We start from the raw sequence: 13178 nt of genomic DNA, 5'->3' as shown, positions 1-13178 counted from the left end.
GGCTCCGAGGGAGAAGGTGATATTGTATAATACCTTATAGAAGGGGGAAAAGTTACGGAAAAAGTGTCAAAGTGTAAGGGAACCTGTAAGTGAGCGCCAAGGGCCACAGCGGGGGCCCAACCTCGAGGTTAAATAGTGTTTTCTTAGAATTGATGCCAAATAGTCAAACATCTAAAGAACTACCATCATGTAATAAATAGTTGTCTTCTAGACTGAACAGTGACAACATTTTGTGCCCCCTGTTACATTTTAGCAACTCAGCTTGTGATTGTATCTTCTGAGGGTTGGATGTATCATCACCTCCGTGCTAGTATTAAGTATTATAAATTATAATGGCCAATCCCTTTAACCACTTGGGATCAAGCTGTGTTATACAGCTGACACCTGTCTCTAACAGCAGCAACCAAAGATAGCTCTCATCGCTTCTGTTAACCGCTTAGATGACGCTGCCAATCTCAGACTGTGGTATTTAAGCAGTTCTAACAGTTATAAATATTCTTTCACTTTTTTTTTCCCCAGTTCCACAATTATGGGATGCCAATGGAGAACTTTAGCAGTGAAAACCTACTGAAGGCCCTTGATGCTGTCTTCTAGATAGTCTCAGTTACTGTAACTACTTAGGGGTACTTTACACGTTGCGACTTCGCTAGCATCAGCTAGTGATGCCGAGCGCGATAGCACACGTCCCCGTCGCACATGCGATATGTGGTGATTGCTGCCGTCAGCTACGGCAGCTTCACACGCACTTACCTGCTCGGCGACGTCACTGTGACTGCCGAACTATCCCTCCTTCAAGGGGGAGGTGCGTTCGGCGTCACCGCGACGTCACTAATCGGCCGGCCAATAGAAGCAGAGGGGCGGAGATGAGAGGGACATAACATCCTGCCCACCTTCTCCCTTCCGCATTGCCGTCAGGATGCAGGTAAGGAGATGTTTGTCGCTCCTGCGGCTTCACACATAGCGATGTGTGCTGCCGCAGGAACGAGGAACAACATCGTACCGTCGCAGCAGCGGCATTATGGAAATGTCGGACCCTACACCGATCATACGATAACGACGCTTTTGCGCTCGTTAATCGTATCAAAAAGGATTTGCACACTACGATATCGCCTGCGACGCCGGATGTGCGTCACTTTCGATTTGACCCCATCGACATCGCACGTGCGATGTCGTAGTGTGCAAAGTGCCCCTAAGAGGGCAAAAAAATGTGTAAAAATTAGTAAAATTTAAAATAGACTCAAAACATAAAAATAACAGTTTTCCTGAATATTCCAGAAAAGGATAGAAAGGTCTTGGAGAGAAAAACAAAAGCGCAAAGATGAAAATTGGCTCTGGAAGGAAGTTTGTGACAATGTATCAGTGCAGGGTAAATGTGTCCGCTCCTAGAGGACTGTTCACACTTTATACAACTGTAACGAACCCTCAGCTGAGAAAAGTGCAGAACGTTTCATCATGCAGACAGCAGAGCCAGGAGTTTTGTGTTATTCTCCTCCGGAGCGGCGCTGATGCTGAAGGACGGGAACTTGTGCTCATTTTACTGATTAAGCTTTGAGATTAGATGTAAAAGGGCAGCGGGCCGGCGGTAATCATCACTTAAATGTTCTGCATTTTGTGGCCGTCAATAATATGGATTTATAGGAAAATCACAATCATGTCATAATTCCGGAGACATGATAAGTCCCACAGACCTGAGAGCAAACAAGGCTTAACAGAGATGAAGAATTATCCCGTCCATTAATACAGATCAGCCCGCGAACCGGATCACAGCGCCATCTAATGGGGGAGATTTATCAAACTGTCTAAGGGGTGCTTCACACATAGCGAGATCGCTACCGAAAAATTGTCTTTGTTGCAACCAATCACAGCGCACTTTAAATTTGTAATCTGCTGGTCAAAAAAAATGAATGCTGCAATGTGATTGGTTGTTGCATGTAAGAAAAGAAAACTTTTTTTAGACAGTTTCATAAATCTTCAACAAGTTTTTAAAAATGAGATAATTCTTAGGGATTCTCATGTATACACCGACAGGGTATGGTGTCAGTCTTGCCATCAAAGTGGTGATGGTGTGAGACTTGGATATTTCGGATCCCAGCAATCCCAATATCTACCATTCCATCCATCCAACTATTCATACATCCAATCATCCATTCAACCATCCATCCTTCTAACTGTCCAAATAGCCATTCATCCAAATATCTATCCAACCATCCATCCATCTATCCATACAATGATCCATTCATCCAACCATCGATCCATCCAACCATCCATCCAATCATCCATCCATCCAACTCTCCATCCATCTAAGGTGTAGCTAGGGGATGAGCTTAAGGGGGGTCAAAACTTCTGAGTGAGCCCCTAGCCAGGCTACCATGTTTATGTAAGAGTGATGGGCTATTGCTCTCTCGTTCCTTCCCCTGAAGACACCAATCAGATTCCAGTTATCTCACTATCAATCATTCCATCCATCCACTCAACCATCCATTCAACTATTCATCCATCCATCCAACCGTGCTCCAGCCATCCATGCAACCATCCACCATCCATCTAACCATCCATCCTTCCAAACATCCCAATATCCAACCATCCAACCATACATCCAACTATCCATCCAACGATCCATCCATTTAATCATTAATCCATCCAATGATCTATCCAACCATCCATGCAACCATCCATCCATCTAACCATCCATCCTTTCAAACATCCCAATATCCATCCATCCAACCATACATCCAACGATCCATCCATTCAATCATCAATCCATCCAATGATCTATCCAACCATCCATCCAACTACCCATCCAACCATCCATCTAAGATGTAGTTGGGGATAAGCCCAAGGGGACGAAACTTGTGAGTGATCCCCTAACCAGGTCCCCATGTTTATGTAAGAGTGATTGGCTATTGCTGTCTTGTTCCTGCGTCTTTGTGAATATTGCATCATGTTAATTGTAATGTATTGTAATTACTGAAGATCGAGCACTAAAATGCTCAGGTGCTCAGTACTTGAATTAAACAGGTCAGACATCCGGACGGGCTTGGCTTGATTACCGAGTATAATGGAAGTGAATGGGAATTTTAAACATTTTCCCATAACTCCCTACCAGGAGGGCTGGGAAGACAGGAACATTGCTGAAGTGGATAGAAACAGCACTCAGATGGAATGGGAACAACATGAAGAAGACGCCAGGACGCATTTTTGACTCTCAGGTCGCTGCTGGGAACTAAATAAATAATTTGAAAACATGACATGAGGTCCCCCCATATTTTTTCTAGCCAGCCAAGGTAAAGCAGACAGCTGGGGGCTGGTATTATCAGACTGGGTAGGGGGGGGCAAGGTTATTTGGCCCTTCCCATCCTAAAAATAGCAGCCTGCAGCCGCCCAGAAGTGGCGCATCTATTAGATGCACCAATTATTGCGCTTTGCCCAGCTCTTTCTGATAACCCTGGTGTGATTTCAATTGGCGTAATTGTTTTGGGGTTGATGTCAGCTGTAAATTGTCAGCTGCCACCATGGCCAGGGGTTAGTAATAGAGAGACTTATATCAAATACCCCTATTACTAACCCAGTGATCCAAAAAATATACACAGAAAAAAAATGTGTTTATTTGGATAAAGGCTAATCCACACTATCCCTCGTTCACCAATTTATTATTAAAAATGTTCCCATAAAGCTCCAACCTAGTCCACGTTCCAGAAATGCAGCTTCAGTGACTGACAGTACAGTTAGCTATTCACAAGCGCTGTGTAATGACAACGACTCTCATCAGAGCCACTGGCTCAACACGGCTCTCAGCGAGACCCAGCAGCTTTGATAAGAGTTGTCGTTATTACCCGATGCCTGTGAAAAGCTGTGCATATCTCTCTCCTGTCCTATTAGTTAGTGAAATGTATCAGTGCAGGGTAAATGTATCAGCTTCCAGGGGACTGTTCACACTGTACACAACTGTAACAAACCCTCAGCTAAGAAAAATGCTAAACTTTTTATCATGCAGTCAGCACAGTCAGTCCTACAGATGATGCAAGAGTTTCGTGTTATTCTCCTCCTCTGCTTTACCTTGGGTGATTATCAAAAATAAGGGGGACTACACGCTGTTTTTAAATTATATATTTATGAGGTTAAACAATGATAAAAAACACCCCATAAAGCCACATGAAGTGTATATAATACATGAAAGACATGTAGAGGAGGCCTCAAAAAACATTTACTTTACCATTTTTAAGGAGTAGGACTCCTAGACTGGTAAAGTCTTTGCACTAAGTACAAGGCCTTTCCAAAAATCACAAGAAAGAGACTGCAATACTCCCTGGAAGACACACTGAGGAGGGCTTCAGAATACAATTGTTTCCCATTAGTAAGGCATGGCAGTCTTACACCAGTAAAGTCTATGCGCTTTTTGCAAGAGCTACTAAAAATTATAAGGAGGGACTGCAATACAGCCAGCAAGAGACAGAGGAGAGATTCTGATTAAATTCTGGTATAATTTTAAACTTCTGACTCCCAAAGTGGGAAAGCCTATGCACTCAGTGCAAGGTCCAGATAAAATTAAAAGGAGCCATTGCAGTACCCCCTGGAAGAGACGTAGTGGAGGGACTCTGATTCAATTCTGGTACAATCTTAATAACATTCTTACCCAATGACTGGGTATTATGGTATCAGCCATCCAAACAACAAACTGTTTGCACTGTTTGGCCTTCTGGAGTGTTGTAGCTGGTATATAACTCTGCTGCTCACAAAGCCTTGCCAACATATGTAATATTGAGTTCCAGCTCATTCACGTCTTAGAGTTTAACTGTTAAACGGAACCTGTCACCAGATTTGGCCTTTATAAGCTGGTGCACCAGTGGACTCTTATATACAGCATTCTAGAATACTGTATATAAGAGCCCAGGCTGTGCTGTAGAACGTAAAAAACACTTTTATAATACTCACCTGGGGGGTGGTCTGGTCCAATGGCTGTTGCTGCTCTCCAGTTCGGCGCCTCCTCTCTACAGTCCAGCGCCTCCTCCTCTCTCCAGTCTGGCGCTTCCTCTCTGTTGTATACGCCGTCCTTCTTCTACCCAGCCCAGTGTGTATAACGCGTCTACGTCATCCAAACAGGCCGGCATTGCGGTCCGGCGCAGGCACACATTGAGCTATCCTGAGCAGTGCAGATTAAAGTACTGTAATGCGCAGGCGCAAGGAAAGATTAAAGACCACCCGCGCATGCGCACTACAATACTTTGATCTGCCCTGAGCATAGCACATTAAAGTACGCCTGCGCAGGACCGCAACGCCGGCTAGAGTGGATGTCGTAGGATTTGTCATGCCCATGGGCTTCAGAGGAAGGAGGACGGTGATCGCCGCAGAGAGGAGGTGCTGGACCTAAAAAAGGAAGCGCCGAACCGGACGGCCCCTTAGGTGAGTACTACTGTATAAAAGTGTTTTTTATGTTCCACAGAGTGGCCTGGGCTCTTGTGTACTGCGTTCTAGAATACTATATATATATATATATATATATATATATATATACATATACAGTACAGACCAAAAGTTTGGACACACCTTCTCATCTCTAGAACAACTGTTAAGAGGAGACTTTGTGCAGCAGCCTTCATGATACAATAGCTGCAGGGAAACCCCTGCTAAGGACAGGCAACAAGCAGAAGAGACTTGTTTGGGCTAAAGAACACAAGGAATGGACATTAGACCAGTGGAAATCTGTGCTTTGCTCTGATGAGTCCAAATTTGAGATCTTTGGATCCAACCACCGTGTCTTTGTAGAAAAGGTGAACGGATGGACTCTACATGGCTGGTTCCCACCGTGAAGCATGGAGGAGGAGGTGTGATGGTGTGGGAGGGGCTTTACTGGTGACACTGTTGGGGATTTATTCAAAATTGAAGGCATACAGAACCAGCATGGCTACCACAGCATCTTGCAGCGGCGTGCTATTCCATCCGGTTTGCGTTTAGTTGGACCATCATTTATTTTTCAACAGGACAATGACCCCAAACACACCTCCAGGCTGTGTAAGGGCTATTTGACTAAGAAGGAGAGTGATGTGGTGCTACACCAGATGACCTGGCCTCCACAGTCACCAGACCTGAACCCAATTGAGATGGTTTGGGGTGAGCTGGACCGCAGAGTGAAGGCAAAAGGGCCAACAAGTGCTAAGCATCTCTGGGAACTCCTTCAAGACTGTTGGAAAACCATTTCCGGTGACTACCTCTTGAAGCTCATCAAGAGAATGCCAAGAGTGTGCAAAGCAGTCATCAAAGCAAAAGGTGGCTACTTTGAAGAACCTAGAATATAAGACATATTTTCAGTTGTTTCACACTTTTTTAAGTATTTCATTGCACATGTTTTAATTCATAGTCTTGATGCCTTCAATGAGAATCTACAATTTTCAGAGTCATGAAAATAAAGAAAACTCTTTGAATGAGACGGTGTGTCCAAACTTTTGGTCTGTGTGTATATATATATATATATATATATATATATATAAAAAAATATATATATATATATATATATATATATATATATATATATATATAAATAAGAGCTCCGTGGTGGTGGCCACAGCTTATAGTCGCCAAATCTGGTGACAGGTTCCCTTTAAGAGTGGCGGTTGCACTGGGAGAGTCCCTCCAAGTAAGGGGCCCGGGGTAACCATCCCCCCTGGTAGCTACGTTACTACTTTCTATCCATCTATCTATTATCTATCCGTCTCAACGCTATTCTCTGCCTTTCCATTTATCTCGCTCTCCATTCAGGTATCTATCAGTAAAGTAAAGGTACGACCATCCATCTTCCATTTAACATTTAATATATGGAGGTCACTCACTTTACTACTAAGAGCAGGAAAATAAAAAGCTGTCCAATTTGCAGAAATTTGTGTCGATAAATAAAGGCGCACTATAGCGCCCCCTCCCCGAGCAGGCGGCTCCTGCGCTGACCTCTGATCTCACTGAAGTGCTTTCTTTTGCGGACGACTCTGCTGTTGCTTGTAATATCATAAATCTTTTATGGATTGTGCTGCTCTTGCACATTTTCAGCACTTTAAGGGCACACTGCGCTGCCGGTAACACCGGTGTCGTCTGATGCTTCCACTCTACGTGATCGGAGGCCAATTTGAGCGTTTTATGGGCTGAATATTGAATAGGAATTGTCACATTTTCAAGATACGAAATAGGCAAAACAGAGCAAAGTCGTACAGAGGTAGAATGCCAAGCGAGCGACCGGGAGGAGCGGCACTCAAAAGATGGTTCTAAAGATTAATAAAATCTGAAAAAATGGAATGGAAGTTTTATTGACCCGGCTCATTAACAGTAATGCACTTTTTATGCTATTAATTGATAGAGTGATGATGGTGCGGTATAAATCGTCCAGTGCACACGGCCGGGCACACCAAGAGAGCTTTACTGCCATAATATTTACTAAGGAGCAATTAATGCAATATAGTCCTGAGGTCAAAGCTGTCTCCAAGAAATGAAAAAAAAAACACCAGATGGAGAGATCGGAGAGAAAATCCTCCGGTTCGGGACTAGACTTGACCCAAACTTGAGCCCGGACCATGAACCCCATATAAGCCTATGCGGACCCAAACTTAAGTGCTATAAAATGGTGTTAGTAAGGGCTAGGGGGCTGCAAAAGGAAGCAAAATGGGGATTAAAGAAGGACAATTATACTTACCGAGTGTCCACATGGCTGTCACACTGCTTCTGGGTCCGCTCATTAAATCTTATGAATATTCATTGCTTCCCCTGCTGTCCATTGTCACATTGTCAAACAGGACACTTCCTCTATATACTACACCACACAGGACACATCCTCTATAAACTACACCACACAGGACACATCCTCTATATACTACACCCCACAGGACACCTCCTCTATATACTACACCACACAGGACACATCCTCTATATACTACACCACACAGGACACATCCTCTATTTACTACACCACACAGGACACATCCTCTATATACTACACCACACAGGACACATCCTCTATATATTACACCACACAGGACACATCCTCTATATACTACACCACACAGGACACATCCTCTATATACTGCACCACACAGGACACATCCTCTATATATTACACCACACAGGACACATCCTCTATTTACTACACCACACAGGACACATCCTCTATATACTACACCACACAGGACACATCCTCTATATACTACACCACACAGGACACATCCTCTATATACTACACCACACAGGACACATCCTCTATATACTACACCACACAGGACACATCCTCTATTTACTACACCACACAGGACACATCCTCTATATATTACACCACACAGGACACATCCTCTATTTACTACACCACACAGGACACATCCTCTATATACTACACCACACAGGACACATCCTCTATATACTACACCACACAGGACACATCCTCTATATACTACACCACACAGGACACATCCTCTATATACTGCACCACACAGGACACATCCTCTATATATTACACCACACAGGACACATCCTCTATATACTGCACCACACAGGACACATCCTCTATATACTACACCACACAGGACACATCCTCTATATACTGCACCACACAGGACACATCCTCTATATATTACACCACACAGGACACATCCTCTATATACTACACCACACAGGACACATCCTCTATATACTACACCACACAGGACACATCCTCTATATACTACACCACACAGGACACCTCCTCTATATACTGCACCACACAGGACACATCCTCTATATATTACACCACACAGGACACATCCTCTATTTACTACACCACACAGGACACATCCTCTATATACTACACCACACAGGACACATCCTCTATATACTACACCACACAGGACACATCCTCTATATACTACACCACACAGGACACATCCTCTATATACTACACCACACAGGACACATCCTCTATTTACTACACCACACAGGACACATCCTCTATATATTACACCACACAGGACACATCCTCTATTTACTACACCACACAGGACACATCCTCTATATACTACACCACACAGGACACATCCTCTATATACTACACCACACAGGACACATCCTCTATATACTACACCACACAGGACACATCCTCTATATACTGCACCACACAGGACACATCCTCTATATATTACACCACACAGGACACATCCTCTATATACTGCACCACACAGGACACATCCTCTATATACTACACCACACAGGACACATCCTCTATATACTGCACCACACAGGACACATCCTCTATATATTACACCACACAGGACACATCCTCTATATACTACACCACACAGGACACATCCTCTATATACTACACCACACAGGACACATCCTCTATATACTACACCACACAGGACACATCCTCTATATACTACACCACACAGGACACATCCTCTATTTACTACACCACACAGGACACATCCTCTATATATTACACCACACAGGACACATCCTCTATTTACTACACCACACAGGACACATCCTCTATATACTACACCACACAGGACACATCCTCTATATACTACACCACACAGGACACCTCCTCTATATACTACACCACACAGGACACCTCCTCTATATACTACACCACACAGGACACATCCTCTATATACTACACCACACAGGACACATCCTCTATATACTGCACCACACAGGACACATCCTCTATATATTACACCACACAGGACACATCCTCTATTTACTACACCACACAGGACACATCCTCTATATACTACACCACACAGGACACATCCTCTATATACTACACCACACAGGACACATCCTCTATATACTACACCACACAGGACACATCCTCTATATACTACACCACACAGGACACATCCTCTATTTACTACACCACACAGGACACATCCTCTATATATTACACCACACAGGACACATCCTCTATTTACTACACCACACAGGACACATCCTCTATATACTACACCACACAGGACACATCCTCTATATACTACACCACACAGGACACATCCTCTATATACTACACCACACAGGACACATCCTCTATATACTGCACCACACAGGACACATCCTCTATATATTACACCACACAGGACACATCCTCTATATACTGCACCACACAGGACACATCCTCTATATACTACACCACACAGGACACATCCTCTATATACTGCACCACACAGGACACATCCTCTATATATTACACCACACAGGACACATCCTCTATATACTACACCACACAGGACACATCCTCTATATACTACACCACACAGGACACATCCTCTATATACTACACCACACAGGACACCTCCTCTATATACTGCACCACACAGGACACATCCTCTATATATTACACCACACAGGACACATCCTCTATTTACTACACCACACAGGACACATCCTCTATATACTACACCACACAGGACACATCCTCTATATACTACACCACACAGGACACATCCTCTATATACTACACCACACAGGACACATCCTCTATATACTACACCACACAGGACACATCCTCTATTTACTACACCACACAGGACACATCCTCTATATATTACACCACACAGGACACATCCTCTATTTACTACACCACACAGGACACATCCTCTATATACTACACCACACAGGACACATCCTCTATATACTACACCACACAGGACACATCCTCTATATACTACACCACACAGGACACATCCTCTATATACTGCACCACACAGGACACATCCTCTATATATTACACCACACAGGACACATCCTCTATATACTGCACCACACAGGACACATCCTCTATATACTACACCACACAGGACACATCCTCTATATACTGCACCACACAGGACACATCCTCTATATATTACACCACACAGGACACATCCTCTATATACTACACCACACAGGACACATCCTCTATATACTACACCACACAGGACACATCCTCTATATACTACACCACACAGGACACATCCTCTATATACTACACCACACAGGACACATCCTCTATTTACTACACCACACAGGACACATCCTCTATATATTACACCACACAGGACACATCCTCTATTTACTACACCACACAGGACACATCCTCTATATACTACACCACACAGGACACATCCTCTATATACTACACCACACAGGACACATCCTCTATATACTATACCACAAAGGACACATCCTCTATATATTACACCACACAGGACACATCCTCTATTTACTACACCACACAGGACACATCCTCTATATACTACACCACACAGGACACATCCTCTATATACTACACCACACAGGACACATCCTCTATATACTATAACACACAGGACACCTCCTCTATATATTACACCACACAGGACACATCCTCTATATACTACACCACACAGGGCACATCCTCTATATACTACACCACACAGGACACATCCTCTATATACTACACCACACAGGACACATCCTCTATATACTACACCACACAGGACACATCCTCTATATACTATAACACACAGGACACCTCCTCTATATATTACACCACACAGGACACATCCTCTATTTACTACACCACACAGGACACATCCTCTATATACTACACCACACAGGACACATCCTCTATATACTACACCACACAGGACACATCCTCTATATACTACACCACACAGGACACATCCTCTATATACTGCACCACACAGGACACATCCTCTATATATTACACCACACAGGACACATCCTCTATTTACTACACCACACAGGACACATCCTCTATATACTACACCACACAGGACACATCCTCTATATACTACACCACACAGGACACATCCTCTATATACTACACCACACAGGACACATCCTCTATATACTACACCACACAGGACACATCCTCTATTTACTACACCACACAGGACACATCCTCTATATATTACACCACACAGGACACATCCTCTATTTACTACACCACACAGGACACATCCTCTATATACTACACCACACAGGACACATCCTCTATATACTACACCACACAGGACACATCCTCTATATACTATACCACAAAGGACACATCCTCTATATATTACACCACACAGGACACATCCTCTATTTACTACACCACACAGGACACATCCTCTATATACTACACCACACAGGACACATCCTCTATATACTACACCACACAGGACACATCCTCTATATACTATAACACACAGGACACCTCCTCTATATATTACACCACACAGGACACATCCTCTATATACTACACCACACAGGGCACATCCTCTATATACTACACCACACAGGACACATCCTCTATATACTACACCACACAGGACACATCCTCTATATACTATAACACACAGGACACCTCCTCTATATATTACACCACACAGGGCACATCCTCTATATACTACACCACACAGGACACATCCTCTATATACTACACCACACAGGACACATCCTCTATATACTACACCACACAGGACACATCCTCTATATACTACACCACACACAGGACACATCCTCTATATACTACACCACACAGGACACATCCTCTATATACTACACCACACAGGACACATCCTCTATTTACTACACCACACAGGACACATCCTCTATATACTACACCACACAGGACACATCCTCTATTTACTACACCACACAGGACACATCCTCTATATACTATACCACACTGGACACATCCTCTATATACTACACCACACAGGACACATCCTCTATATACTATAACACACAGGACACCTCCTCTATATATTACACCACACAGGACACATCCTCTATATACTACACCACACAGGACACATCCTCTATATATTACACCACACAGGACACATCCTCTATACACTACACCACACAGGACACATCCTCTATACACTACACCACACAGGAGACATCCTCTATATACTACACCACACAGGACACATCCTCTATATACTACACCACACAGGACACATCCTCCTTATACTACACCACACAGGACACATCCTCTATATATTACACCACACAGGACACATCCTCTATATACTACACCACACAGGAGACAGCCTCTATATACTACACCACACAGGACACATCCTCTGTATACTACACCACACAGGGCATATCCTCTATATACTAGATCACACAGGGCACATCCTCTATATATTGCACCACACAGGACACATCCTCTATATACTACACCACACAGGACA

This window comes from Anomaloglossus baeobatrachus, chromosome 10 (assembly GCF_048569485.1).
Source record: "Anomaloglossus baeobatrachus isolate aAnoBae1 chromosome 10, aAnoBae1.hap1, whole genome shotgun sequence".
NCBI lineage: Eukaryota > Metazoa > Chordata > Amphibia > Anura > Aromobatidae > Anomaloglossus > Anomaloglossus baeobatrachus.
Note: the sequence above shows the minus strand (reverse complement) of the source record.